The 27280-nt window shown below is 50.4% G+C and overlaps 1 pseudogene; it reads left to right on the top strand.

The window, feature by feature from the left end:
- LOC141060369 (pancreatic lipase-related protein 2-like) overlaps positions 1–27280 on the top strand; it is a 92729-nt pseudogene that overhangs the window by 15217 nt on the left and 50232 nt on the right.

Raw genomic sequence — 27280 nt, 5'->3', positions numbered from 1 at the left:
TCTCCAGAACCTTCTGTACATCCACTTTCCTTGTTTCCCTTGTATGTTCCTCTTCTACATCTTCTCTTTCATATTTCCTTCCTTTTACCCTTCTCCTTCTCCTGATCTAGATGTAGCCTTTCTTCAGAACCTTCTGTCTTCTGTACCTTCACTTTCCTTGTTTCCCTCGTATCTTCCTCTTCTACATCTTCTCTTCTTTCTTTCCTTCCTTTTACCCTTCTCATGATCTAGATGTAGCCTTTCTTCAGAACTGTACCTTCACTTTCCTTGTTTCCCTCGTATCTTCCTCTTCTACATCTTCTCTTCCTTCTTTCCTTCCTTTTACCCTTCTCATGATCAAGATGTAGACTTTCTTCAGAACGTTCTGTTTTCTGTACCTTCACTCTCCTTGTTTCCCCTGTATCCTCCACTTCTACATCTTCTCTTCCTTCTTTTCTTCCTTTTACCTTTCACCTTCTCCTGATCTAGATGTGGACTTTCTCCAGAATCTTTTGTCTTCTGTACCATCACTTTCCTTTCCCCCGTATTTTCCTCTTTCACACCTTCTCTTCTTTCTTTCCTTCCTTTTACCCTACTCCTTCATGTGATCTAGATGTGGACTTTCTCTAGAACCTTCTGTCTTCTGTACCTTCACTTCCTGTGTTTCCCCTGTATATTCCTCTTCTACACCTTCTCTTGATTCTTTCCTTCCTTTTACCCTTCTCCTGATCTAGATGTGGACTTTCTCCTCAACTTTCTGCCGTCTCTTTCTCTTCTGGCTTCTCACTGAGGCACCAGTGAACCTTTTGATCGTCTCCATCCTTCTTGCTACCCCTTGACCCTTTTTCTTCACCTCTGAGTAGATTTGTATTTGCACATGATCTGGATCATGAGTGAAGCCTCAGTCCAGTCACTGATTCTTGTGTTTGCATATTTGTGGATTTGTGAGATAGGACCCCATGGACCTCAGCCATGAAGGTGTCTCCAAGCCACAGACGTCACTGGAACGATTGCTCTTCCGATCTGTAGAAAAAGTGGCACATCCCATATAGTCTAGAGCAATGATCTCCATTCTGTGACTGTCAGTGTGTAAGGGGTGTACAAGGACTAGTTTGGGCCCCCCTTTGCCTGCGTATATACGTCCCTGAGAAGCTGTACGTTTACTATGTCTTATAATGCTGCTATATGTGTGTGTTGTAATATTGTTGTGTAATGTACTGTATAGAGAGGGAAAGTGTAGTGTTTGGATTAGCCCACTAGAGGGAGGCATTGTAGGATAGTAATAAGAATAAGATAGGAACTAGTTAAGTTAGGAGGGGCCAACTGTGTAAGATAGAAAGAGCTTCCTGAATTTAGTCAGTAGGGCTGGGAGCCCGGCCGGGGCAGTTCTGCCACGCATCGTTAAAGTAAAGGAGCCCAGCTCATCCAGGGTCTAGGACAAAAGTCACCTGGAAGGTGAAGGAATACAGGCAGCTTCAACATGTCGGCAGTAAACTACTTAGGAAGATTCCTAAATGTCCGGGGCGAAACGGACAGGGAACTCCTGAAGATAGTTAAGCTGGCCAGACAGAACGCTGCGATATTCATGGAAAAGTGAGGGACAGCACAGGGAAAGGAAAGGTTATGATGTGTGAAGGATCATGTGCTGTACCTGTGACTAATCTGGATGAGCTGAGACAAGAACTGAGTAAAGTTGTTTGTTTAAAATTGGATCTGGACGCTGCCTGTCTTTGCATGGAATTTGGGAAAGGAAACCCCCAACAGACTGGAGAGGACTCTGATGTGCAAGTAAGTGAGCCATCAAACGCACAACAGAAGGGACAATGTATTTATGTGACCAGGGTGTGCCAGTACTGTCACCCTCAGCCACGACTACCCCTCTGGTCCCCGTTACAAGTGCATGCTGAGGGTTGTGGTTGCATCAGATCGGAGTCAGTCATTGTATACACTCTGTTCCCATGTGTGATCAGTGTCTTCTGTGTTATGTGTATTAGCGGAGGTCTGCTACAACAGAGTGGGGTGCTTCACAAACGAAGCCCCGTGGGCTGGAACTCTACAGAGACCAATCAGACGCTTACCTTGGGCTCCGGAGAAGATCAATACTCGGTTCCTGCTCTACACCAAGGACAATGTGAACAAATATCAGGTCAGATCTCTCTCTTCCGGATCCTGGGGTCTTGTGTGATGAGGAGTGTCCATTGCTCGGGATCCTCTGAGCAGCTATAGAGGTCGTCTCTGACCCCGGAGGCCTCGGCCTGTATTACATGGAAAGGCTATTGATTATGATGAGTTGTGTGTAATACATCACTTCACATGCGGGGGCACTGCAGGTAACTCCACAGAATACTTCTGATCATTGGGGGTCCTAGCAGTAGGATACTTGTTGATCAGCCTGTTATACGAGTATCCTTGTAGGGGATACTCACAGAAATGGGAAATGCTGATATTTCTACCATTCATAACTGGTCCAATAATTATCGTACCTAGAACATGTACAGAATATGGCAGATGATTTATATTAATGGATCGCATGTGTTCGGTGACCGGGAAATATCCGGACAATCTACTAGTACACAGCTGTAGTGACACCATACATAAAGTCTATTGGAGTTCAGCCTAGAGGAGAAGGGGGCTCATCACAGACATGGGGGGGGGCTACCGGATCTGTCCATGACCAGGATGAGCCCCGAATCCGGCAATGAAACCTTTGTGATTCCCGGGATGTGATTTATTACGCTTTCTCATGATTTGTGTGATTTTTTTTATAATTCCCTGCAGGAAGTGAGCGCCGTCAATCCTGGGACCATCTCTGACTCCAACTTTAGACCAGATAGAAGATCTCACTTTGTGATCCACGGATTCACTGACAGTGGGGAGGAAAACTGGCTGACGGACTTATGCCAGGTGGGCGAATTATAAATATATACATGCATATAAAATAATACATAAAATCTATATACCCCCATCATATGAATGATAAGTGCCGCCCCATCTTACCCTCCATATAAGCACAGGATATAGGACAGCCTCCTCCCTCCTAAATATTAGTAATAGGGACAGAAAACTGACAGGTTTCAGGAAAACAAGATCTGAAAAGTAAACTAATAATTGATAACATGAGAAAAACAAAAGATTCAGTGTGAAAAAATGCTGAGATATCATCCTGGTGCAAAGTCCCGTCTGGCCTGCGCCAAGAGCCTCACATATCACCTGGGCCCCGGAGCCACCGGCTGCTCATGAGCTCTTATCTGGGTGTCATACTCCAGTCACATGAGTCAGGCATCAGGAATTCTGTGCCACTCCTGGTATTGGTGGGGCCAAATTCAATGTCACTGTCAATAAGCTGAAAAACAGAGGACTTTGAAGTAAGGTGGGGATCTAAAAGTCACAGACAGAGGACCCCGCAGCAAGGAGGGATCTAAGAGTTACATAAAGGGACCCAAGAGTCACATACAGAGGACCCCGCAGCAAGGAGGGATCTAAGAGTCACAGATAGAGGACCCCGCAGCAAGGAGGGATCTAAGAGTTACATAAAGGGACCCAAGAGTCACATACAGAGGACCCCGCAGCAAGGAGGGATCTAAGAGTCACAGATAGAGGACCCCGCCGCAAGGAGGGATCTAAGAGTTACATAAAGGGACCCAAGAGTCACATAGCCACATACAGAGGACCCCGCAGCAAGGAGGGATCTAAGAGTCACAGACAGAGGACCCCGCAGCAAGGAGGGATCTAAGGGTTACATAAAGGGACCCAAGAGTCACATACAGAGGACCCCGCAGCAAGGAGGGATCTAAGAGTCACAGACAGAGGACCCTGCAGCAAGGAGGGATCTAAGAGTTACATAAAGGGACCCAAGAGCCACAGACAGAGGACCCCGCAGCAAGGAGGGGATCTAAGAGTTACATAATGGGACCCAAAAGTCACATACAGAGTACTCCACAGCAATTAAGAAATCTAAGAGTTTCATAAAGGGACCAAAGAGTCACATACAGAGGACCCAACATCAAGGAAAGGATCTAAGGATCTAAGGATCTTCCTTCCTGGCCCTCACTGAGACCTGGCTGACACCCCCTGACACAGCCTCCCCGGTCGCACTGAGTTATGGCAGCCTCCACTTTACCCACATTCCTCTCCCTAGCCACAGACAATGTGGAGGAGTGGGTTTCCTCCTTTCTAAACACTGCTTCTTCAACCCTATCCAACCTCCACCCTCCCTTATCCTCCCTTCTTTCGAGGTTCACTCTGTCCGTATTTAATCTCCCTCTAATCTCCAAATGGCTGTCATATACCGACCACTGGGCTCAGCCACTGCCTTCATTGACCAATTCTCCACCTGGCTCCTCCATTTTCTCTCTTCTGACATCCCCACCATCATCATGGGGGACTTCAACATCCCCATTGACACCCACCAGCCAGCAGCCTCCAAACTCCTGTCACTTACCTCATCCTTTGGACTTACTCAGTGGTCCTCCACAGCCACCCACACAGATGGACATACATTAGACCTCATCTTCACTCGCCTCTGTTCCCTATCTAATCTCACAACCTCTCCCTTCCCCCTATCTGACAATCATCTACTCACCTTCTCATCCCTGTCCTCCTCACCTGCCCCCCATGTCCAGCCACTAGCACATCCTCACAGAAACCTCGCAATCCTAGACATCCACAGACTCTCAGACTCTCTTATACCTCTGTCCTCCATATCTTCACTCCACAACACGGACAGTGCCACCGCTTTCTACAACGCCACCCTCACATCAGCCATAGACTCAGTCGCTCCTCTCATGCATGGCAAAGTGCGACAAACCAATAGGCAACCCTGGCACAACGTCACCAAAAAACTTCGGCAAGCATCCATGTTCGCGGAGCGGCGTTGGAAGAAAACACGCCTGCCAGATGACTTCACTGCTTTCAAACAATCTACACTTGCCTTTAAATCAGCCCTCACCTCTGCTAAACAGACCTATTTCACAAACTTTGCATCTTCATTATCCCACCCTAAACAACTGTTCAGCACATTTAACTCTCTCCTCTGTCCACCACTGCCACCTCCAACTCCCCTCATCTCTGCTGAGGACTTTGCCACCTACATCAAAAACAAGATCGACCAAACAAGGCAAACCTTTACAGTTCCACCACCCCAACCTGTTTTGAGCTCATTTTCTGCTCCACCAGCAGGGAGTTCTCCTTCCGTTCTCCCTCTGGTAGTGACAGGAGGTAGTGAGGTTAGTTTAATTGGTAATGGTCTGCCACCTGACGAGGAGGATAGTGATTGGATCTCTGGAGTATCAGACTGGATATAAGACAGCCAATGCCCTATCCTGTTGCTGGTGATTAGTCTGCTTCTCAGGTCTTGGACTCAGCTCTGTTCCAGTCATCCCAAGTTAAGTTTGTTTTTTGCTAATGTTCACACTTGCTCTTGTTGGTCAACTCAGTTTTTGTGTGGTCATCCAGCCCGGCCGGGCTGTGCTGAATTTCCACTCTTATTTATCTGTATTTGCCAACTTGCCTTTTTGTCCTTTATTAGATTGGCCTCTTTTTGCTCTGTCTCAGAATATTTCAGAGTGCTGATATAGTGGGAGAAGTCTAGTGACTTCAGGGTTAATTTTGTTATCAGAAGCGTTGGACATTATTTTTGGTAGGGTTTTTGGCAGATTGCAGACAGTATCTTTCCTTTCCTTTCAAGTTAGTTTGGCCCCATCATTTGCTCAGCCTATTTTTCTGCCTTTGTTTGTGTTTTCATCTCGCTTCACCGTCAATACATGTGAGGGGCTGTCTTTCCTTTGGGGTTTGCTCTGGGGAGTTAGCTTTCCTCTCTTCCTGCTTTAGGCTTATGTAGCTCTCCGGTTGTGACGAGGCGTCTAGGACCACCGTAGGCACGCTACACGACTGCTTCTAGTTGTGTGTTAAGATCAGGGCTCTGCAGTCTGCATAGTTACCAACCTCTCTGGTTTTCTGAGACTTAGCGTTTGTTGCTTTTTTTCCTCCTCGTTGACCCAGTCACAACACTAACCACTCCACATACCTGACCTCTGCCCTTCACTAATAACCTCCCTCTCCAACATCACTGAAGGAGAGCTTACTCATCCAAATCATGCCTCACCCACCTGTGTACTTGACCCCATCCCTTACCACCTGCTCCCCAACCTCACTAACATGATCATTCCAGCCCTAACCCATCTCTTCAACCTATCCCTAACTTCTGGTACCTTCCTCTCTGCCTTCAAACATGCCACCATAACACCCATCCTCTAAAAATCAAACCTTGACCCAACTGCTATGCCCAGGTATCGCCCCATATCACTGCTCCCGTTTGCTTCCAAACTCCTCGAACAGCATGTCCATGCTCAATTTTCCTCCCACCTCTCATCTAACTCCCTCCTTGACATACTGCAATCTGGCTTCCACCCCCACCACTCCACTAAAACTGCCCTGACCAAAATTACTAATGACTTACTCACAGCCAAAGCTAAGAGACAGTTATCCATCCTACTCCTCCTTGACCTGTCCTCTGCCATTAACACAGTTGACCACTGCCTACTTCTACAGATTCTTTCTGCCCTTGGCATAAAAGACCTTGCCCTGTCCTGGATTTCCTCATACCTTTCTGACCTCACATTCAGCGTTTCCCACTCCCACACAACCTCCTCATTCCACCCCCTCTCTGTTGGAGTCCCCCAAGGTTCTGTCCTGGGGCCCCTACTTTTTTCCATCTATACTCTTGGCCTAGGACAACTCATAAAGTCCCATGGCTTCCAGTACTACCTGTATGCAGATGACACTCAGATCTACCTCTATGGCCCAGATGTCACCTCTCTGCTGTCCAGAATCCCGGAGTGTCTATCAGCCATATCATCCTTTTTCACCTCTCGCTTCCTAAAACTCAACGTAGACAAAACTGAACTCATTATCTTTCCTCCATCTCACGTATCTTCCCTACCCGATCTATCTATTATGGTAAACGGCATCACGCTCCCTCCCGCACCTGAAATCCGCTGCCTCCGAGTAACTCTCGACTCCGCCCTGTCCTACAAACCACACATCCAAACTCTTGCCACCTCCTGTCGCCTCCAACTCAAAAATATTTCCAGAATCCGTCCCTTCCTCAGTCCTCAATCTACTAAAACTCTTGTACATGCCCTCATCATCTCCCGCCTTGACTACTGCAACACTCTCCTCTGTGGCCTCCCTGCTAACTCTCTTGCACCACTCCAGTCTGTCCTCAATTCTGCTGCCCGACTTATCCACCTCTCTCCTCGCTACTCCCCTGTCTCCCCCCTCTGCAAATCCCTCCATTGGCTCCCAATTCCCCAACGAATCCAGTTCAAACTACTAACACTGACCTACAAAGCCATCCACAACCTGTCCTCTCCATATATCTCTGAACTAATCTCCCAATATCTTCCCTCACGCAATCTTCGATCCTCCCAAGACCTCCTATTCTCCTCCACACTTATTCGTTCCTCACACAACCGCCTCAAAGATTTCTCCCGAATATCCCCTATCCTCCGGAATTCCATGCTTCAACACGTCCGATTATCCGCCACCCTCGGATTCTTCAAACGGAACCTGAAAACCCATCTTTTCAGGAAAGCTTATAACCTGCAATAATAATTCTGTCGCCTCACCACCGCCTGAGCTGCTGCATCCCCGACCCTCTGTCTCTTCCCCACTATCCCGTAGAATGTAAGTCCGCAAGGACAGGGACCTCTCCCCTCTGTACCAGTCATTGTAAATTTGTTTACTGTTAGCGATATCTATAACTTTGTATGTAACCCCCCTTCCCATGTATAGCACCATGGAATTAATGGCGCTATATAAATAAATAATAATAATAAGAGTTACATATATGGACCCAATGGTCACATACAGAGGACCACGCTTCAAGAAGGGGATCTAAGAGCTACATAAAGGGGCACAAGAGTCACATATAGAGGACCACGCAGCAAGGAGGGATATAACAGTTACATAAAGGGACCAAAGAGTCACATACAGAGGAACCCGAAGCAAGGAGGAATGTAACAGTTACATAAAGGGACCCAAGAGTCACATATAGAGGACCCTACAGCAAGGAGGGGATCTAAGAGTTACATAAAGGGACCCAAGAGTCACATACAGAGGAACCCGAAGCAAGGAGGAATGTAACAGTTACATAAAGGGACCCAAGAGTCACATATAGAGGACCCTACAGCAAGGAGGGGATCTAAGAGTTACATAAAGGGACCCAAGAGTCACAGACAGAGTTTTGTGATGCAACAGCGTTCTCACCAGCGAGATCGCTGTGTGTGACAACGATCGGCGACCGGCCCCCTTGCCGGGTATCGTTGATCGCTGTGGAAATGTCTGGACATTTTTTTGATCTCTGGTCTCCCGCTGGCCAGCACGCATCGCTGCGTGTGACAGGCGGGGGACCAGCGATCAGTCAGCTGGCACTGGTAACTAAGGTAAACGTCGGGTTTCTAAGAGCCGCGCCCCCTTAGAAACCCGATGTGCACCTTGGTTACCAGCTCCCTGCATCAGCGCGCTGGTAACTAAGATACACTGTGGGTAACTAAGCGACGTGCGTCGCTTGTTACCCGCATGTCGCTGGTGCTGATCGCTGGTGAAGCTGCCTGTTTGACAGCTCACCAGCGATCATGTAGCGAAACACCAGCGATCCTGACAAGGTCATATCGTTGTCGGGATCGCTGGCGTGTCGCTATGTGTGACGGGGTCTTTAGTAGTGTTGAGCATTCCGATACCGCAAGTATCGGGTATCGACCAATATTCACTGTATCGGAATTCAGATACTTAGTTCCGATACTTTTAGCATATCGAATACTGGAATAGGAAGTTCCCATAATGCTATGAGCCAGTTTGATTTGATTCAGTCAATGACAATCCTCAGAAGTGTGGGCACATCCTGTTAGGCATGTAGGCATGTTAACTAATGGCATGGCTGTGATTGGCTGCTGAAATGATGTCATGATGCACTATAAAAACCGTTGCAGCCGCCATTTCTGGTCACTCTGCTGTGAATTCAGTTAGGGACAGGCTGCTGTTCAAGACTGTGAGGGACAGTTAGAAATAGCGATTTTCACAATCATAGTGTGCTTTACCCAGGCTACATTATCAACCACTGTAGCTTTCTTTTGCCTTGCAGCAGTGTTCACAGCTGTCTGCAAGGTCTGTGTGATTTCAGCTCACGCTGAGTAGTGTGTCCTGCAGCTACGTCTGGTTGTAGGCCGATCAGCGTGCGTCACTGCCTCACACATATTTTTCTTTTTTTGCTGCTCATTTTTCATTCTCCTATTAGTGTGCATCCATCCGTATCCATCTACATTGGTTGGTTGCAAACACTATATAGGAGTAGATAGAGGAGCCTTTTCTCTGGCTTGTGCCCTTCAGCTGCAGCCAGATTAGTATTACCCTATTTTTTGGAGCCTTATCTATTGCATTGTAGGTTACCTGCCTGCATTGTAATAGCTCCAAAAAGTTTGTGATACTATCACTTTCAAATCTTTGGTCACATCCTTTTTGTTTTTTTGAAAAAAAAACAAAACAAAATAAAGTTCACCAAACACTACATTTGAAAGTTGTGTAGGCCACATTAGCTCCTATTAAAGTGTAGTCCACACATACACTTCATAAAATTAGTGTTTCTTATACCTGTTACCAGCTGTTCAGGAATAAGCACACTAAGGCCCCCCTTTGTACTTTTCTGCCTATCTTTATCAGTCTACCAAGATGAAGAAGGCAGGGAGTAAGGCACATGGCCATGGGCGTGGAGTTTCAGCAGGGAGAGGACGTGGGGATTCTGCAGGGATAGGAGGTGGAGATTCTGCAGGGAGAGGACGTGGGGATTCTGCAGGGAGAGGATGTGGGGATTCCGTGCCTGCTGCGGGCACCAGTGAGTCAGCTTCCCCCAGTTTTAGCAGGCAACAGTCCTTAATGCGCAGCTTTGTAGGACCTCGACGTACCCCACTGCTGCTGGAGGAACAAATTGAAGCCGTTGTCAGATGGATGGCAGCTAACGCATCGACTTCAATGACTTCCACGTCCTCTCAGGGCCAGAGCACCGAAGAGCAACCATCTGTCTCTTCACCACCTGCCAAAGTGCCCAGGCAGTCAGAGAGCCCTGGACAGGAGCAATCACAGTCTCTTCCTCTGTTCTCTGATTCTGTTGGCTTGGAAAGAGGGGGCCAGCCAAGCAGCATTCAAGATTGTGAAGAAGAGGGAGTATGCAGTGATGCGCAACTTGTAGTGGGAATGTGGACAGAGCAGGAGACATTGCCGGACACACATCAAGGGATCAACTGACGTGACTGAGCCCCAGTAACATAGGAAAAAGTGTGGATTGTGCAGACGCCACTTCAGAGCAGCAACTGGTGGGGTTGGAGGCCAGGGGAAATACTAGAGACAGTGGAGCCAGAGGCCGAAGTGGAGCACGGTTACAATCAGTAGTAGTCTACAACCTATATAAAACTTGCTGCAAGTAGGCCTCAGCCTGCTGCATGATTGATCCTGGGCTTCAAGACAGCCAGTTGTTGCTTGGAAGTGCCGTCTGCACAGAGAGAAACACTTGCTCCAGTGTTAGTGGGGTTCAGTAATGCCAGCTGCTCCCCTGCTGTGTGGACGGCAATATCTCCTGCTGCCTCCACATTCAAACTACTACATCACCTATAATACTTGCTGCAATTAGGCCTCAGTCTGCTACTAGTAGTGGGAATGTGGACAGAGCAGGAGACATTGCCGGACACACATCAGGGGAACAGCTGACGTTACTGAACACCAGTAACACAGGAACAAGTGTTGATTGTGCAGATGCCACTTCTAAGCAGCAACTGGCGGGGTTGGAGGCCAGGGGAAAAACTAGAGACAGAGTGGCGCCAGAGGCCTAGTTGGAGCACGTTTAAAATCAGTAGTAGTCTACAACAGATATTAAACTTGATGAAATTAGGCCTCAGCCTACACCCTGATTGACCCTGGGCTCCAACATCGCCAGTTGCTGCTCAGAAGTTTCTTTGGCACGGGTACTCCCTCCTGCCCATCCTGGTTCCAGCACACCTGCTGTTTCCGGGTAGTGTCAACATTACTTTGCCACCGACTCGTTGTCCGGTCGTGATGCGGTCGGGTTAGCCGAGTCTATGGTGCCTGCAGTTTAGGTGCTTCCTATGTGGGCTGCGGGTTCTGGTAATAAAGGCTGGTTCCGTAGTGCCAATAGGACAAGCACCCCCTGTAGGATTGTGGGTTTCGGTAATTGCGGCCTGCTCGTGGCCTTGCAACTTTGTTTATCATGGGTACCTTCTGCTACCCATCCGAGTTCCAGCACCATCAGCTGGTTCTCGGCAGTGCCTTTGGCCGAGGTGCCTCCGTCTCGGTATCCGAGTTCCAGCAACGTCTGCTGGTTCTTGGTAGTGCTTTGTAGCACGGGTACCTCCAGCTTAGAAACCGTGTTCCAGCACCATCAGCTGGTCCACGGTTGTGCCATTGGCTCTTGTTTCTTCTGCTGCCACTCTGGGTTCCAGCACAGTCAGCTGGTTCTCGGTAGTTCCATTGACTCTTGTATCTTCTGCTACCCATCCGGGTTCCAGCACCGTCAGCTGGTTCTCGGCAGTGTCTTTGGCACGGGTACTCCCTCCTGCCCAGCCTGGTTCCAGCACACTTGCTGTTTCCGGGTAGTGTCAACGTCACTTTGCCACCGACTCGTTGTCCGGTCGTGATGCGGTCGGGTTAGCCAAGTCTATGGTGCCTGCAGTTTAGGTGCTTCCTATGTGGGCTGTGGGTTCTGGTAATAAAGGCTGGTTCCGTAGTGCCAATAGGACAAGCACCCCCTGTAGGACTGTGGGTTTCGGTAACTGAGGCCTGCTCGCGGCCTTGCAACTTTGTTTATCATGGGTACCTTCTGCTACCCATCCGGGTTCCAGCACCATCAGCTGGTTCTCGGCAGTGCCTTTGGCCGAGGTGCCTCCTTCTCGGTATCCGAGTTCCAGCAACATCTGCTGGTTCTTGGTAGTGCTTTGTAGCACAGGTACCTCCTGCTTAGAAACTGTGTTCCAGCACCGTCAGCTGGTCCACGGTTGTGCCATTGGCTCTTGTTCCTTCTGCTGCCACTCTGGGTTCCAGCACCGTCAGCTGGTTCTCCGTAGTTTCATTGACTCTTGTAGCTTCTGCTACCCATCCGGGTTCCAGCACCGTCAGCTGGTTCTCGGCAGTGTCTTTGGCACGGGTACTCCCTCCTGCCCAGCCTGGTTCCAGCACACCTGCTGTTTCCGGGTAGTGTCAACGTCACTTTGCCACCGACTCGTTGTCCGGTCTTGCTGCGGTCGGGTTAGCCGAGACTATGGTGCCTGCAGTTTTGGTGCTTCCTATGTGGGCTGCGGGTTCTGGTAATAAAGGCTGGTTCCGTAGTGCCAATAGGACAAGCACCCCCTGTAGGACTGTGGGTTTCGGTAACTGCGGCCTGCTCGCGGCCTTGCAACTTTGTTTATCATGGGTACCTTCTGCTACCTATCTGGGTTCCAGCACCGTCAGCTGGTTCTCGGCAGTGCCTTTTGCTGAGGTGCCTCCTTCTCGGTATCCAAGTTCCAGCAATGTCTGCTGGTCCACAGTTGTGCCATTGGCTCTTGTTCCTTCTGCTGCCCCTCCGGGTTCCAGCACCATCAGCTGGTCCTCGCTAGTTCCATTTGCTCTTGCAGCTTCTGCTACCCATCCGGGTTCCAGCACCGTCAGCTGGTTCCAGGCAGAGCCTTTGGCCTAGGTGCCTCCTTCTCGGTATCCAAGTTCCAGCAATGTCTGCTGGTCCTTGGTAGTGCTTTCTAGCACAGGTACCTCCTGCTTAGTAACCGTTTTCCAGCACCATCAGCTGGTCCACGGTTGTGCCATTGGCTCTTGTTCCTTCTGCTGCCCCTCCGGGTTCCAGCACCGTCAGCTGGTTCTCCGCAGTGTCTTTGGCATGGGTACTCCCTCCTGCCCAGCCTGGCTCCAGCACACCTGCTGTTTCCGGGGAGTGTCAACCTCACTTTGCCACCAATACGTTGTCCTGTCGTGTTGCGGTCGGGTTAGCCGAGTCTATGGTGCCTGCAGTTTAGGTGCTTCCTATGTGGACTGCGGGTTCTGGTAATAAAGGCTGGTTCCGTAGTGCCAATAGGACAAGCACCCCCTGTAGGACTGTGGGTTTCGGTAACTGCGGCCTGCTCGCGGCCTTGCAACTTTGTTTATCATGGGTACCTTCTGCTACCCATCCGGGTTCCAGCACCGTCAGCTGGTTCTCGGCAGTGCCTTTGGCTGAGGTGCCTCCTTCTTGGTATCCGAGTTCCAGCAACGTCTGCTGGTCCTTGATAGTGCTTTCTAGCACAGGTTCCTCCTGCTTAGTAACCGTGTTCCAGCACCGTCAGCTGGTCCACGGTTGTGCCATTGGCTCTTGTTCCTTCTGCTGCCCCTCCGGGTTCCAGCACCGTCAGCTGGTCCTTGCTAGTTCCATTTGCTCTTGCAGCTTCTGCTACCCATCCGGGTTCCAGCACCGTCAGCTGGTTCCAGGCAGAGCCTTTGGCCTAGGTGCCTCCTTCTCAGTATCCGAGTTCCAGCAACATCTGCTGTTCCTTGGTAGTGCTTTCTAGCACAGGTACCTCCTGCTTAGTAACCGTGTTCCAGCACCGTCAGCTGGTCCACAGTTGTGCCATTGGCTCTAGTTCCTTCTGCTGCCCCTCCGGGTTCCAGCACCGTCAGCTGGTCCTCGCTAGTTGCATTTGCTCTTGTTCCTTCTGCTAACCATCCAGGTTCCAGTACCGTCAGCTGGTTCTCAGCAGTTCCTCAGCCTTCTTGTACCTTCTGCTACTTTTCCAAGTTCGAGCTTGTGGAAATGGTTTTTGGTTCTCACTCTGGATCTCCCTGACGACGACCCTGAAGATGACGACCCTGAAGACCACACCGAAGAAGACCAAAAAGATGACCCTGAAGAAGATGACCAAGAGGACAAAGAACATGAAGACAACCACCAAGATGCAGAACAACAAGAGACAGAAGACCAAGAAGCAGAAAAACCAAAAGCAGAAGAACATTAAGCATAAGACTAAAAATCAGAGCAAATGATATTATCTAAATTATAATCAGAAGAAGACTAAGCAGTGTATGGGGGTGAGTCTGTTCCTCCTCGTGGTGCCCCTGGAAAAGGCCTGCTGCTGCAGGCCAAACTGAACGCGGAGAAATCCTGTTGTAAATCTTTTGTGACAGGCAGAACGGAAGGTGTAATCTTCAAACTTTTATAGACAACTACAGGAATGCCTGTCATAAATAAGAATATGATGAAGAAGAAGACTAGGAAGAAGATGAAGAAGTAGAATATGAAGAAGAATAATAGTTGAATAAGAAGAATATGAAGAATGTAAAAAAAAAATAGGAAGAAGGTGAAGAAGAAGAAGAAGAATAAGGTGAAGAAGAAGTTGATGAAAAAGATGCTGATGCTGAGGATGATGAAGGAGAAAGTGTGGGAGAAGTAAAAAAGAAGGTGAAGAGCATGGAAGTAGTGAAACATAAATAACTGACAAAATATAAAAGAGGTTAACATAGTAAATATCTTTGTATCTCCAAACGTCTTTAAAATATAAAAAATATTCCTGCTATTCCATTTGGCTTTAATGTCTCCTCCACCTCCCACAATACATTCTACATTATTATTAGTTGTTTTTCTTCATGTAGAATTAACCTACAAGGAAAGAAAGGGGTTTTTTTATTACGATATTTCTGTCCCATTGACTTGAATGGGGCTTCCGGTATCGGATACTTTTTGGATATCAGCCGATCCAATCCGATCCGATATTTTTCAATATCGGGTGGTATCTCTCAACACTAGTCTTTAGCCTCGCTCTTCCCATTTGCCCTGATGCCGTGGCAAGTGGGGTAATAGGTTTGGGGTTGATGTCAGCTTTATATTGGCAGCTGACATTAAGCTCAGGGTAAGTAATGGAGAGCTTGTCCCCTGTAAAAAAAGAAAAATAATAAACAACCATATCCCTCACCTGTCCCATGTGAAGATAATCAATACCGTACCACGCCGTAATCTATCTCTGCGACATCTGATTTTCAAAATGAATGATACCATGATGTGACAATCCAGGCTGAAAACCAGGAGACAATGAACAGCTGCGAGCACATCTTCAGTGATGAGCAGTGTGTCATAGATATTACAGCCGTTCATTGTAGCTACATTCCCACAGCAGTTCAGTGTGAGCTGGGACAATGAACTGCGGTGACCTCAGTGAGATCACTATTAGCACCTTGATACAGGAAGGATGTATAGCTTTGTACCGTGTTAGCCAGTAGATAGAAAAATGTTCAGAATTGAGAGTCCTCAGTGGTTGATACCTTTTAATGGCTACCTGAAAAGATGGTAACACATTGCAGCTTTCGAGACTACTCAGGTCTCTTCATCAGGCTAGACTAATACAAAATCTGAAGAGTCACATATTTATGCACAACACAGCACAGAAAAAATGCAATAGATAAGACAAGTGGCGTGAAGCAGAACTATCATTATGGGAGAGGGAAAAACATAAATATTGGACAAGTTCATAGATAAGGATTCTGGATGTTTTATTGTCCTCTGAATGGGGTCTCCTAATGTGTTGTGATGCCCCCACAAGGTCTTAGGAGCAAATTCCTTAATTGATGTAAAAACACATAAATCCATTTGTATCCACCGCTACAGGGCAAGTGGGAAGAGTGATAAAAAGCGCCAGAATTGGCGCATCTCATAGATGTGCCATTTCTGGGGTGGCTGAGGGCCGATATTGGTAGCCTGGGCAGGAGACAATATTTCTGGGCTATTAATATCAGCCTAGAGCTGTCTGTTTAGCCTTTGTTGGTTTGATTTTGTAGGGGGACCATACATTATTTTTTAAATTTAATCATTTATTTTGCACAGGATGTACACAGTGGGTGCTGAACACAACTCCCATGATTGTTGCCTCGTAGCACTGATCTCAGGGAGACCAAGCGACAATGATGAGAGCTGCCTTTAGCAGCCAGCGTCTGGGATCAGCGTGAACTCTACTGCTTTTCCCAGTCACCAGTGCCTGTGAAACGGACGGCACATGGGTGTGAAACACAGATACATAGATGTCACATGGATGTCAACTACATACATATGGATGGCACGCGGACACAGACCACGGATCTCACCAGTACTGGTTTTTCCTGCACAGGAATTACCAGGATGGGTGAAGGAAGCCTAAGAGTTACATATGCAGGACCCTGCATCAAGGAAGGGATCTAACAGTTACATACGGAGGACCCTGCAGCAAGGAGGGGATAAGTGTTACATATAGAGGACCCTGCAGCAAGGAGGGGATCTAAGTGTTACAGAAAGGGACAAGAGTCACACCTAGAGAACCTAAAGACCACCACATAAAGGTGATATTTAGGGACCCCACAGCTGCTAGTTGGAAAGCACCACTATATGCCATGAGCATAAGACAATAGGGCCCTAGGGTTTTCACTATACATTGGCCCCTGAGCTCACCAAATGTTCTCTTATTTCCAGGCCATGTTACAGGTGGAGGACGTGAACTGCTTCTGCATTGACTGGAGTGGAGGATCACAGACTCTGTACACACAGGCCGCCAATAACATCCGGGTGGTGGGGGCAGAGGTCGCCTATTTCATTACTGCTCTCCTGGTGAGACTGCATGACGGGATGTGATTCACTGTTCAATGTGATCACTCGATTGTTATGGGAATTGATCTCATTTTGTGGCTTCAAATGATTCTTTTGCTTTAAAGGACAAATATAACTACTCCCTGTCCAACATTCACATCATTGGGCACAGTCTGGGGGCGCACACCGCTGGGGAAGCTGGGAAAAGACGACCAGGAATTGGAAGAATAACTGGTGGGTGCGATGGTGGACAAGACACCTATACAAAAACAGAAAATGATGTGAGCTAAAATCTAATGTAAAAGTATCTCAGGGAGTTAGTAATCAGGTCTGATTAGAGAAGGTGGAGGTGGGAGGAATGGAGCAAGGGGTGGTGTGACAGGTGAAGGGAGAGGAGGAGCAACAAGAGGAGGAGCAAAAGAATGAAGGAGAGGAGGCGCGAGATCAGGAGGAAGAGGAGGAGCAAGATCAGGAGGAGAAGTAAGGGGAGGAGTAAGGGGAGGAGTAAGAATTAGGAGTGGAGGAGCGAGAGATAAGAAGAGAGGGAGGAGGACTTAGATCAAGAGAGAGAGGAGGAGTGAGAGAAAGAAGGACATGAAGGAGGAGTGAAAGAGAAAGAGGGGAAGGAGGAGAAGTGAGATGAGATGGGAGAAATGGAGGGAAAAGAACAACAAAAGGAGAGGGTCAAGAAGGAGAGAGGAGGAAGGAGAGGAGCAGCGAGAGAATGAGGGAGATGAGAAGTGAGAGGAAAGGGTGGGGATATCAGAGGAGGAGGGGGAAGCAGATTGAGTGAAAGAGGGAGATGAGACGGTCAAGTAGAAAAGAGAACAAGAGCAAGAGGTGAGAGGAGAAGTTGAGAAGTGGAGAGAGATAGGAAGGGAGATGAAGAGCAAGAAGTGGAGGAAGAGCGAGAAGAAGAGGGAGAGGAGGAAAAAGAGAAGTTAGAGGAGAGGATAGAAGAATAAGAGAAGGGAGAGAAGGAGCTAGCTAAGGAGGGAGAAGATAAGTGAGAAGGGGTGGGGAAGTGAAAGGAAGAGGGAGATGGTGAAGTAGGGAGAGAGCAAGGGGTGGAGCGAGAAGTGGAGGGAGACAAGAAGGGAGAAAGGAGCAAGAGGAGGAGAGGGAAGAAGAGCGATGAGTTACCCCACTATCTCCCATCCTGTCCTTCATTATATAAGTCACTGGGAACTACCCACTCCCCTGACCCCGTCCTCCGATATTACACAGGACTGGATCCCGCTGAGCCGTACTTCCAAGATACGCCCACAGAGGTCAGACTGGACCCTTCCGATGCTCTTTTGGTTGATGCCATCCACACCGACGCAACGCCATTTGTGGCCCACCTAGGTAAAGGGACAATGATTCCACCAGCAGAACAGTGAGTGCAGCCCTGGAGTATAATACAGGATGTAACTCAGGATCAGTAATGTAATGTATGTGCACAGTGACTGCACCAGCAGAATAGTGAGTGCAGCTCTGGGGTATAATACAGGATGTAACTCAGGATCAGTAATGTAATGTATGTACACAGTGACTGCACCAGCAGAATAGTGAGTGCAGCTCTGGGGTATAATACAGGATTTAACTCAGGATCAGTAATGTAATGTATGTACACAGTGACTGCACCAGCAGAATAGTGAGTGCAGCTCTGGAGTATAATACAGGATGTAACTCAGGATCAGTAATGTATGTACACAGTGACTGCACCAGCAGAATACTGAGTGCAGCTCTGGGGTATAATACATGATGTAACTCAGGATCAGTAATGTAATGTATGTACACAGTGACTGCACCAGCAGAATAGTGAGTGCAGCTCTGGAGTGTAATACAGGAGGTAACTCAGGATCAGTAATGTAATGTATGTACACAGTGACTGCACCAGCAGAATAGTGAGTGCAGCTCTGGACACGCCCAGGAAGAGGAGGAGCGTCGCAGCTGAGCGTCTGCAGGCTGGGATTTTGCTAAGCTCCTGGGAAGGGAGGTTTTTTTTCCTGCAAGGACTTTCCATCTGCCCCCTTCCCAGGAAAGAGGACTCTCCCTGGGACTGAGCGCCGGGGCTGTGCCCCTGCCTCCCACCCCCCGGCAAGCCAGCTGGGGGTGGGGGGCCTCATCCACCACCAGGAGGCCGCAAGGCTCCAGGGTCCGGGACCCCTGAAGTGAAGGCTGTGGCGCGCCCTTCCCCCGGAGGTGCAGCAGCCGGCAGAGGTGAGGCGGGGCCCCCCCTTAACATCTGGGGCTCAAAGGCTGCGGGAGAGCCGGCTACAACCTACGCCTCCCGCATCCATGCCCACCTCTCCGAATATGAGGAGGCCGGGAAGCAGCTGAGGAGACTTCGGGGGGAGTTGGAGGGAGCCAAGATAATATCTAAAAACAGGCTCCGTACCTCAAAGAAAGCGGAGGTCTCCGCCACAGTCCAGCGGCTGGAAGAGGAGATTCGGGCCCTGGAGGGCCGGTGAAGTGTCATCATGGCTGGCAGCAGCCCCTTCCAGGAGAAGCTGCGGAACGAGGACCGGTTCAGGGCCATGGCCGGTGGGTCTCCTGGGGGGTCAGGAGGCCCCACCCAGGTGGAGGAAAGTGAGGAGAAGGAAGAGCAAGATGGCGCCCACGCTACACCCGGGCCGCCTCCACCTGAAGACCTGACGGACACCAGCAGGAGTCGGGTAACATGCAGCGGGATAGCCCCTGAGCAATTGGCCCTCCCGATGGACTCCAGTAACGCGGAGGAAAGCAGGAGCGAGGGGGAGGATGGAGGGAGTGGGAGTAATACCGAGGGGGGCTGCCTCATCCTCAGGCAAGTGCGGCAGATGGAATCCCCAGCACGGTTTGGCACGCTGTTGTTTGGGGATGAAGTCTGCCCGGAGGATGAGGCAACCGGGAAGAGGAGAAACAGGAGGCGCAGGCGTAAGGCCTCTGAAGGCGTGGAGGAACAACTGGTTTTTGCTCCTCTTCCCGGGGCCCCTCTGTCCCGCTGTGTGGAACCCGCTACCCACCCCGGCTCGGGCCCTGTGGTGGGTCCGCAGCGAGGGAGCGGGGAGAGAGATGACTGTTGTAACCTGACTGTCGCATCTGGTGACAGTTCAGACCAGGGCAGCGACATGGAGGTCAGTGCTGGTTGTGGTGTTGGTGGTGGTGTCCAGGCTCAGCCCTCGGTGGCAGGGGGGGCTGGCCTGGCACCAGGTAAAGTTGGTACAGCCAGGGCCGCACCTCCGGCGGCGAGTGCTGGGGCTTCTGGGCCCCCCACGTACGGATCCGCTAAGTCTGGATCGCTAGTGGGGGTCCAGAAGTCTAGGAAGGGCGAGCAAAAAATCAAACAACAACTGAAACGGTGCAGGGAGCTGGTCGCTCCCATGGCGGCGCCCGTGGTAAGAGCGGGGTCTCCGGCACGTCGACCCAAAAGGGGGTCCGTGCGGGGGGCTCCGCCGCCACTGGGCGACGAGGGGGAGTGGCCGGCCCTGCCCGTGGCAAGGGGTGGGCACAGAGTGGCGGCGGTGGTCTGCGAGGGGGGCGGGGCCTCCCCGAGTGTTGCCCGGCCTGCAAAGGCTGTGGCATGCGGGGGGGGCGTGTCCTCTTCGGCCGCTGTCCCACTCGCTACGTCCGCGTCACCTGGGGGGGGCGTGGCCTCGCAAGGGGTCACTGCTCTGCCCGTGGTGGCCGTGACTGGCGGGGGGGGCATGGCCACAGCAGGCCCGCTGCCCTCTGTCCCACCCACCCTCCCAAGCAGTGCAAGCAAGCTGCCCCCAAAAGCTGGCGGGGGGTTGTCGGGGTCCCCAGCCCACCTACCTTCATCTGAGGGTGCGGGGACTCTGGCGCCCCCTGGCAAGCCGGCAGAGAGAGTGAAGAAGGATGCAGGGCAGGGAGCTGTGCCAGAGGCCGTCCCTGCCCAGAGCAAGGAAAACAAAAGAAACTCTGAAAAAGAAAAAAAAATGGTGCTGGAGAAACCAAGAGCTGCTGCTGCTCCCAAGCACAGCCAGGGAAATGTGCAGTATGTCATCAGCGCTGAGGCACTTAAAGGGGCAGCAGCACTCTTGGCCAGTAAAGGCAATCATGGAGCACCTGGCCAGCTAGGGCTCCCAGCAGGTGGGAGGGAAAATTGCGGCAAAGGAACTGTTAATGCTGATGTAAATAAAAATGTAAATATAAATAAAATTGGTGCTGAGGAGTATGAGGAGTGCGTGAGTGAATGTGAGAGCGGGGTGACTGATATTTTTGAGGAGTTGTTTGTGGACGTGAATGGGGATGTGAGTGACATGGATGAGGGAGTGAATGTGGCTGAAAGTGCTGGAGTGAATGCTGGGGTGAGTGGGAATAATAGAGTGAATGGGAGAGTGAGTGGGAGGACGAATGGGGGTGCAGGCACAAGTGGTGGTGGGAGGGCTGGCCCATCTGCCCCCCCGGCTGCGAGACCCCAACGTAACTATGCGGGGGCCGCGGCTGGGGGTCAGGGAGGTCCTGGGGGGGTCTCCTCGCCTCCGGGTTCCAGGGACGGCGCTTTGCACCACCGTTTCCTGGAGGCCCTTAAAAGGGGAGAAAGGTCGGTAACAGTAGAGGGGAGGACAGTGGACCTGTCTTTCTGGATAGAGAGACACGGCCTTGCTGCCTTCCAAAATCAAAGGGAGGGAGGGACTGTTTGGTCTCTCCCCACAGCCGGGCAGGGGCCGCCAAGAAGGAATGTGGTCCGTCTTAGGTGGGGGGGCAATGAAGCTTGTCCACCCAGGAGCAAGGTGGTAGAGCTCCTCCTAAAGATGGGCTTCAGGGCGAATGACATCTTTGCCCTGATACATCCTTCGGCGTCCCGCTTCTTTGATGTCAGTTTCGTGCGGCCAGAGGGGCTTGAGCTCTTCTGGTCGAACTACGAGCTGGTGCGAGAAGAGCCCGGATGGCGAGACTTCGTTGCGCAAGCGGTGTCTCGCCAAAATGCCGTCAAGCGAGTGACCGTGGTGACTTGTAACGAGTCGCTCGCAGGCGTGGACATAATGACGTGGCTTTCTCGTTACGGGGAAGTCACCGAGGTCCCAAAAAAAAACAGGGACGAATTTGGCATCTGGTCGGGGGGCTGGACCTTCATGGTAAAGCTGAAGGTTTCCGGCGGCACGGTCACCCACATCCCTTCCTCGGCGTTCTTGGGGAGGGACAGGATCCTGGTCTTCTACCAGGGGCAACCGAAGGTCTGCCACAAGTGCGGCGACCCCACCCACTTCAGCGCCAGCTGCAAGGTGCAGAAGTGTGCGTTGTGTGGTGGGGTAGAATCATAGAATCATAGAATCGTAGAGTTGGAAGGGACCTCCTGGGCCATCTGGTCCAACCCCCTGCTCAAAGCAGGATTCGCTAAATCATCCCAGTCAGATGTCTGTCCAGCCTCTGTTTGAAGACTTCCATTGAAGGAGAACTCACCACTTCTCGTGGCAGCCTGTTCCACTCATTGATCACTCTAACTGTCAAAAAGTTTTTTCTAATATCTAATCTGTGTCTCCTCCCATTCAGTTTCATCCCATTGCTTCTAGTCTTTCCTTGTGCAAATGAGAATAAAGTTGATCCTTCTACAATGTGACAGCCCTTTAGATATTTGTAGACAGCTATTAAGTCTCCTCTCAGTCTTCTCTTTTGCAAACTAAACATTCCCAAATCCTGCAACCTTTCCTCATAAGACAGGGTTTGCGGACCGGTCACCATTCTGGTCGCTCTTTTCTGAACTTGCTCCAGTTTGTTGATGTCTTTTTTAAAATGTGGTGCCCAAAACTGGACACAATATTCCAGATGAGGTCTGACCAAAGAGGAGTAGAGGGAAATAATGACTTCACGTGATCTAGACTGTATGCTTCTGTTAATACATCCTAGAATTGCATTTGCCTTTTTTGCTGCTGCATCACACTGTTGACTCATATTCAGTCTGTGATCTATTAGTATACCCAAGTCTTTTTCACATGTGCTGTCACTTAGCCCTATTCCTCCCATTCTATATATGCTTTTTCCATTTTTATTGCCCAGATGTAGTACTTTGCATTTCTCCCTGTTAAAAACCATTCTGTTAGTTGCTGCCCACTTCTCCAGTTTATTTAAATCTTTTTGAATCCTCCCTCTCTCTTCTCTAGTATTAGCTATCCCTCCTAGCTTTGTGTCATCAGCAAATTTAATCAGTTTACCCTCAATTCCTTCATCTAAATCGTTGATAAAGATGTTGAACAATACAGGGCCCAGGACAGAGCCCTGTGGTACCCCACTTGAGACATTCTTCCAACTGGATGTGCAGCCATTTACGACCACTCTTTGGGTCCGATCACTAAGCCAGTTATGAATCCACCTAACAGTTGCCTTGTTCATTCCATACTTAATCATTTTTTCAATAAGGATTGTATGAGAGACTTTGTCAAATGCTTTGCTGAAGTCAAGATATACTATATCTACAGCATTTCCTTGATCCACCCAATCAGTGATACCGTCATAGAAGGAAATTAAGTTAGTCTGACATGACTTATTAGTTACAAACCCATGCTGACTCTGTTTAATCACTTCATTCTTATCCAGGTATTGACATACATGTTGTTTAATAATTTGTTCAAAGATCTTTCCTGGTATAGAAGTCAGACTCACCGGCCTATAGTTGCCTGGGTCCACCTTCTTCCCCTTTTTGAAGATAGGAACAACATTTGCTCTTCTCCAGTCTTCTGGCACTTCTCCTGTTCTCCAAGAATTTTCAAAGATTATAGAGAGGGGTTCAAAAATTTCTTCTGCTATCTCCTTCAGTACTCTGGGGTGTAATTCATCTGGACCTGGAGACTTGAATTCATTTAGGCTAGCTAAGTGTTTCCTCACTATCTTTCTGTTTATAGATATCCTGGATTCTTCTATTCCCTTAATAGGACAGTGAATAACAGTTGATGTTACATTTCGTTTCTGAGAGAAAACAGATGCAAAATAGGAATTTAAAAGTTCAGCCTTCTCAACATCCTGTCTTACCATTTCATCATTTTCATCCTGTAAAAATCCTATAGGCCACCTGGCCGCCTTGTGCAAAGACATTCGGTGCCACCTGTGTGGTGACCTAGGTCACCCGCTCAGCCGCTGCCCTCGCTCTTTCTCCAATACCGCTGCAGGCCCGGTGGGGGAAGACCGTGAGGGGGCAACCTCTGGAGGTGCTTCTGCCGTGGCAGGTGGTGGCGGAGGGGGAAGGGCTGAGGGGCCGGTGAGGAAGGGCAATGCTAAGGCAAGGGGCCCCGCTTATGAGCGGAGGCAAGAAAAACGCCATGGAGGCAAGGGGCAGGTGGAGCCTCGGGAAACTGGGGTGATGCCTGCCCCTCCCTCTAGGCCCGTGGCAAAAGCCTCTGAGGCCCTGGGGGAGAGTGCGGTGAGTGAGGAGATCAGGAGGATGGAGAGAGAGGAGAAAGCGGCTGACTCAGACGACTCCTCTCGTTATGAAAGTGTCGACGAGGATGTCAGGGGGCAGCCTACAGCATCAGGTGGCAAAAACAAGCGTGCCAACCGTAAATCGGGAGGGAAGAGGGCTGACAAGTCTTCAAAGTCCCCCCCGCCCCCCGACCACAAGAGTGCATACGGAAGGGCCCGCTGACCCCCCTCTGATCAGACTCTCCAACCGGTTCAGCGCCCTCGGAGGTTCAGATGATGATCCGCAAGACGAGGGTGCTGGGCCGGGGGTAACACCGGAGGGTCCTTCGGGGGATGGTGGAGTCCGTCCCTCAGGGGGCACTGTTCCTCCTGAGGGGGGGGGACAGGCCTGGAACCCGGGGGCGAGGACACTGGGGGGAGGGATGGACACGTCGGGGGCTTCCCTAAAAAGGAAGGTGTCTGACCCCTCCCCAGGAGGAGGTGATAGCGGGGCAGGGAAGAAACTGGCCATCCAACTCGATCACCCATGATGGCTGAACTCGCCCCGTTGACGCTGGCGTCCATTAATGTCGCCAGCATTAAGTCAGATGCGGCTCGCTTCACGGCCTTTGATTTTTTCTCCCGGATTGAGGCAGAAATTTTATTTTTGCAAGAGACCAGACTAACGGACATGGGGGCCATCTTTAAAGCACGGAGGGAGTGGAGGTGCGGGCCCTCATACTGGTCTCTTGCGGCTGAGCCGTATAGCGGGGTGGCAGTCCTTTTTAAGACTGCAGATGTTGAATGCCGACGGGTTACTGAGTTGGAAATGGGGAGGTGCCTGATCCTAGATGTCTTCATGAGGGGACAAGAGCTCATTAATATCTACGGCCCACAGTCCAAGTGGGACCGTAAATGTCTCTTCCTGAGGATCAAGCCCTTTCTTTTTACGAGCCGACAGGTGGTCTTCGGTGGGGACTTCAACACCGTTACGAGGTCCCGTGACCGGGGGGGTCCCAGAGACCGCCTGGCTTATGACAGCGTCGCGCTTAATAGCATAGCTAGTGAAGCTCGCCTGGTGGATGTCCACATCCGGCACACCCCAGGCCACGGGGGTTTCACCTACCATAGGGGTAGCAGTAGGTCTAGAATAGACAGGTTTTTTTTGAAGGAGGACGCCATCTTTTCTGCTGTGTCCGCCGTTGAGGTGGAGTTCTCCGATCACTGTCTAATTTTCTTTTCTCTGAATGTTGCAGAGACTCCTCGGATGGGAAGAGGGCTGTGGAAGCTCAATTCGTCCCTGCTGGAAGAAGCGGAGGTGAGACAATCCTTCGAGGATTTTCTTCAGAGCCAGGTACCGCTGTTGGATCTCTGTAGTAGTAAGTCAGAGTGGTGGGAGATCTTCAAAAAGCGGGTGGCGGGGTTCTTCCGTCAGCTCTCGAACCTCAGAAGTCTGAACAGGCACCGCTTGTATCAGGCTCTGGGGAGGAAACTCGAGCAGCTTGTCTCGACTGGAGGTGACCGTGAGGAAATCTCCAGAGTGAAATCTTTGCTCAAGAGGTGTCAGTATGATAGACACACATCTTTAGTTTTTGAGAGGGACTTCGGGAAGTACCGCTCGCCCGACCCTTACAGAAACTGTAAGATGTCAGTGAATTGTAAGATGGTGACAGGACTGATCGACAGTACGGGGTCCCTGAACAGATCCAAATCAGGGATCCTGGAGGTGGTCAGATCCTTCTACTCGTGCCTCTTGGAAAAGAAGGATCTGGATCGGGATAGGATGTCGGCTTTCCTGGCTGAAACCGTCCCTGAGCCAGGGGGTGATCCCTCTCTTGGTGTTTTGGCAGAAGAAATTAGGGAGGAGGAAGTGAGACTGGCCATTGATGGGCTTCGGCCCAAGAAATCGCCAGGTCCGGATGGCTTAACATCCGAGTTTTATAAGACTTTTAGGGACTCCTTGGTCCCCCTCTTGACAGGGGTCTTTAATGAGTGTCTATCCTCGGGCACTCTTCCCGACTCAATGAGGAAGTCAGCCCTAATTATTCTGTCAAAGGGTAAAGATCCGTCCCGTATCGAGAATTGGCGTCCCATAGCGCTTCTCGATACGGACCGGAAGGTTCTGGCCAAGGTGCTGTTTAATCGGCTGGTGAAGTTTGCACCCCGGCTCCTTTCGGGGGCCCAGCATTGCTCTGTTCCAGGCCGCAGTACTTTTAGTGCTGTGCTCGGTGTCCGGGAGGCAGTGGAGCAGGGTAGGGCAGGCCACTGGAAGGGGTACTTGCTGTCGTTAGACCAAGCGAAAGCCTTTGACCGGGTCAACCATGAGTACCTCTGGTCCGTCCTTTTGAGGTATGGTCTGCCTGGGAGGTTTGTAAAATGGTTAGAGATCTTGTACCAAGGGGCTGAGACTTTTCCGCTGGTGAACGGTTGGTCAGGTCGCCCTTTTGAGGTGGGTTCTGGGGTCCGTCAGGGCTGTCCGCTGAGCCCGCTTTTATACGTGTTCGCGATCGATCCCTTCCTAAGGAGGGTAGATCGTGGACCATTGGCGGGAGTCGGGATGGACCAGGCGGGCTCTGGGTCCTCTCTGAGGGTGGTGGCGTACGCCGATGATGTTTCCCTTTTCGTGTCCTCAAGGGGGGAGGCGGATTGGGTCATGTCAGAGGTAGTGCGCTACTCGGAGGCATCCGGGTCCATGATCAACCGGGATAAGTGTGAAAGTCTCTGGCTGGGAGGGGGAGATCCTAGTTTTGATCTCCCGGACACCCTTCCAGGGCCCCAGGCCACCGCCAAAATTCTAGGCATCGAATTTGGCCCCGGGGACTACCCCCAGCAAAATTGGGAGGGCAGACTTAAGATCGCTGCCCAAAAGGTGGACCATTGGAAGGGTTGGTCTTTGTCCCTAAGGGAAAGGGTTGCCCTGGCTAAAGGCTTTCTGCTTCCCTTGTTAATTTACCTAGGCAGTGTGTGCATCTTGCCAGAACCTCTCTGGACACGGGTCTATAGCCTGTTCTTCCAGCTGTTATGGGGGAATAGGCTCAACCTAATCAAGAGAGAGGTCACATACCGCACGAGGAGACTAGGTGGGTTGGGTATGGTCAACCCGGTAGTGTTCTTAGTGAACACCTTTCTTAAAGCCAACATTTCCAACCTCTGGCTAGAGAGGGCTCCTCCGTGGGTAGTCTCCTGCAAGGGTTGGCTTCGGCCCTTCTTCCAGGAATGGGAGACAGGAGGGCAAGTGAAGGACCTCCGCACATCTCATGGGCATCTCCCGGCTTATGCTACCCCGGTTCTGAAGGTGATCCGCCGGTGGGGTCTGGGAATGTGGGAAATCAGGACCATGTCGCGGCA

The sequence above is a fragment of the Dendrobates tinctorius genome, unplaced genomic scaffold, assembly GCF_039654945.1.
Source record: "Dendrobates tinctorius isolate UK_male_01 unplaced genomic scaffold, ASM3965494v1 ptg000236l, whole genome shotgun sequence".
Lineage (NCBI taxonomy): Eukaryota > Metazoa > Chordata > Amphibia > Anura > Dendrobatidae > Dendrobates > Dendrobates tinctorius.
The sequence above is the reverse complement of the archived record's forward strand: the minus strand, read 5'-3'. Positions and strand labels throughout refer to the sequence as shown.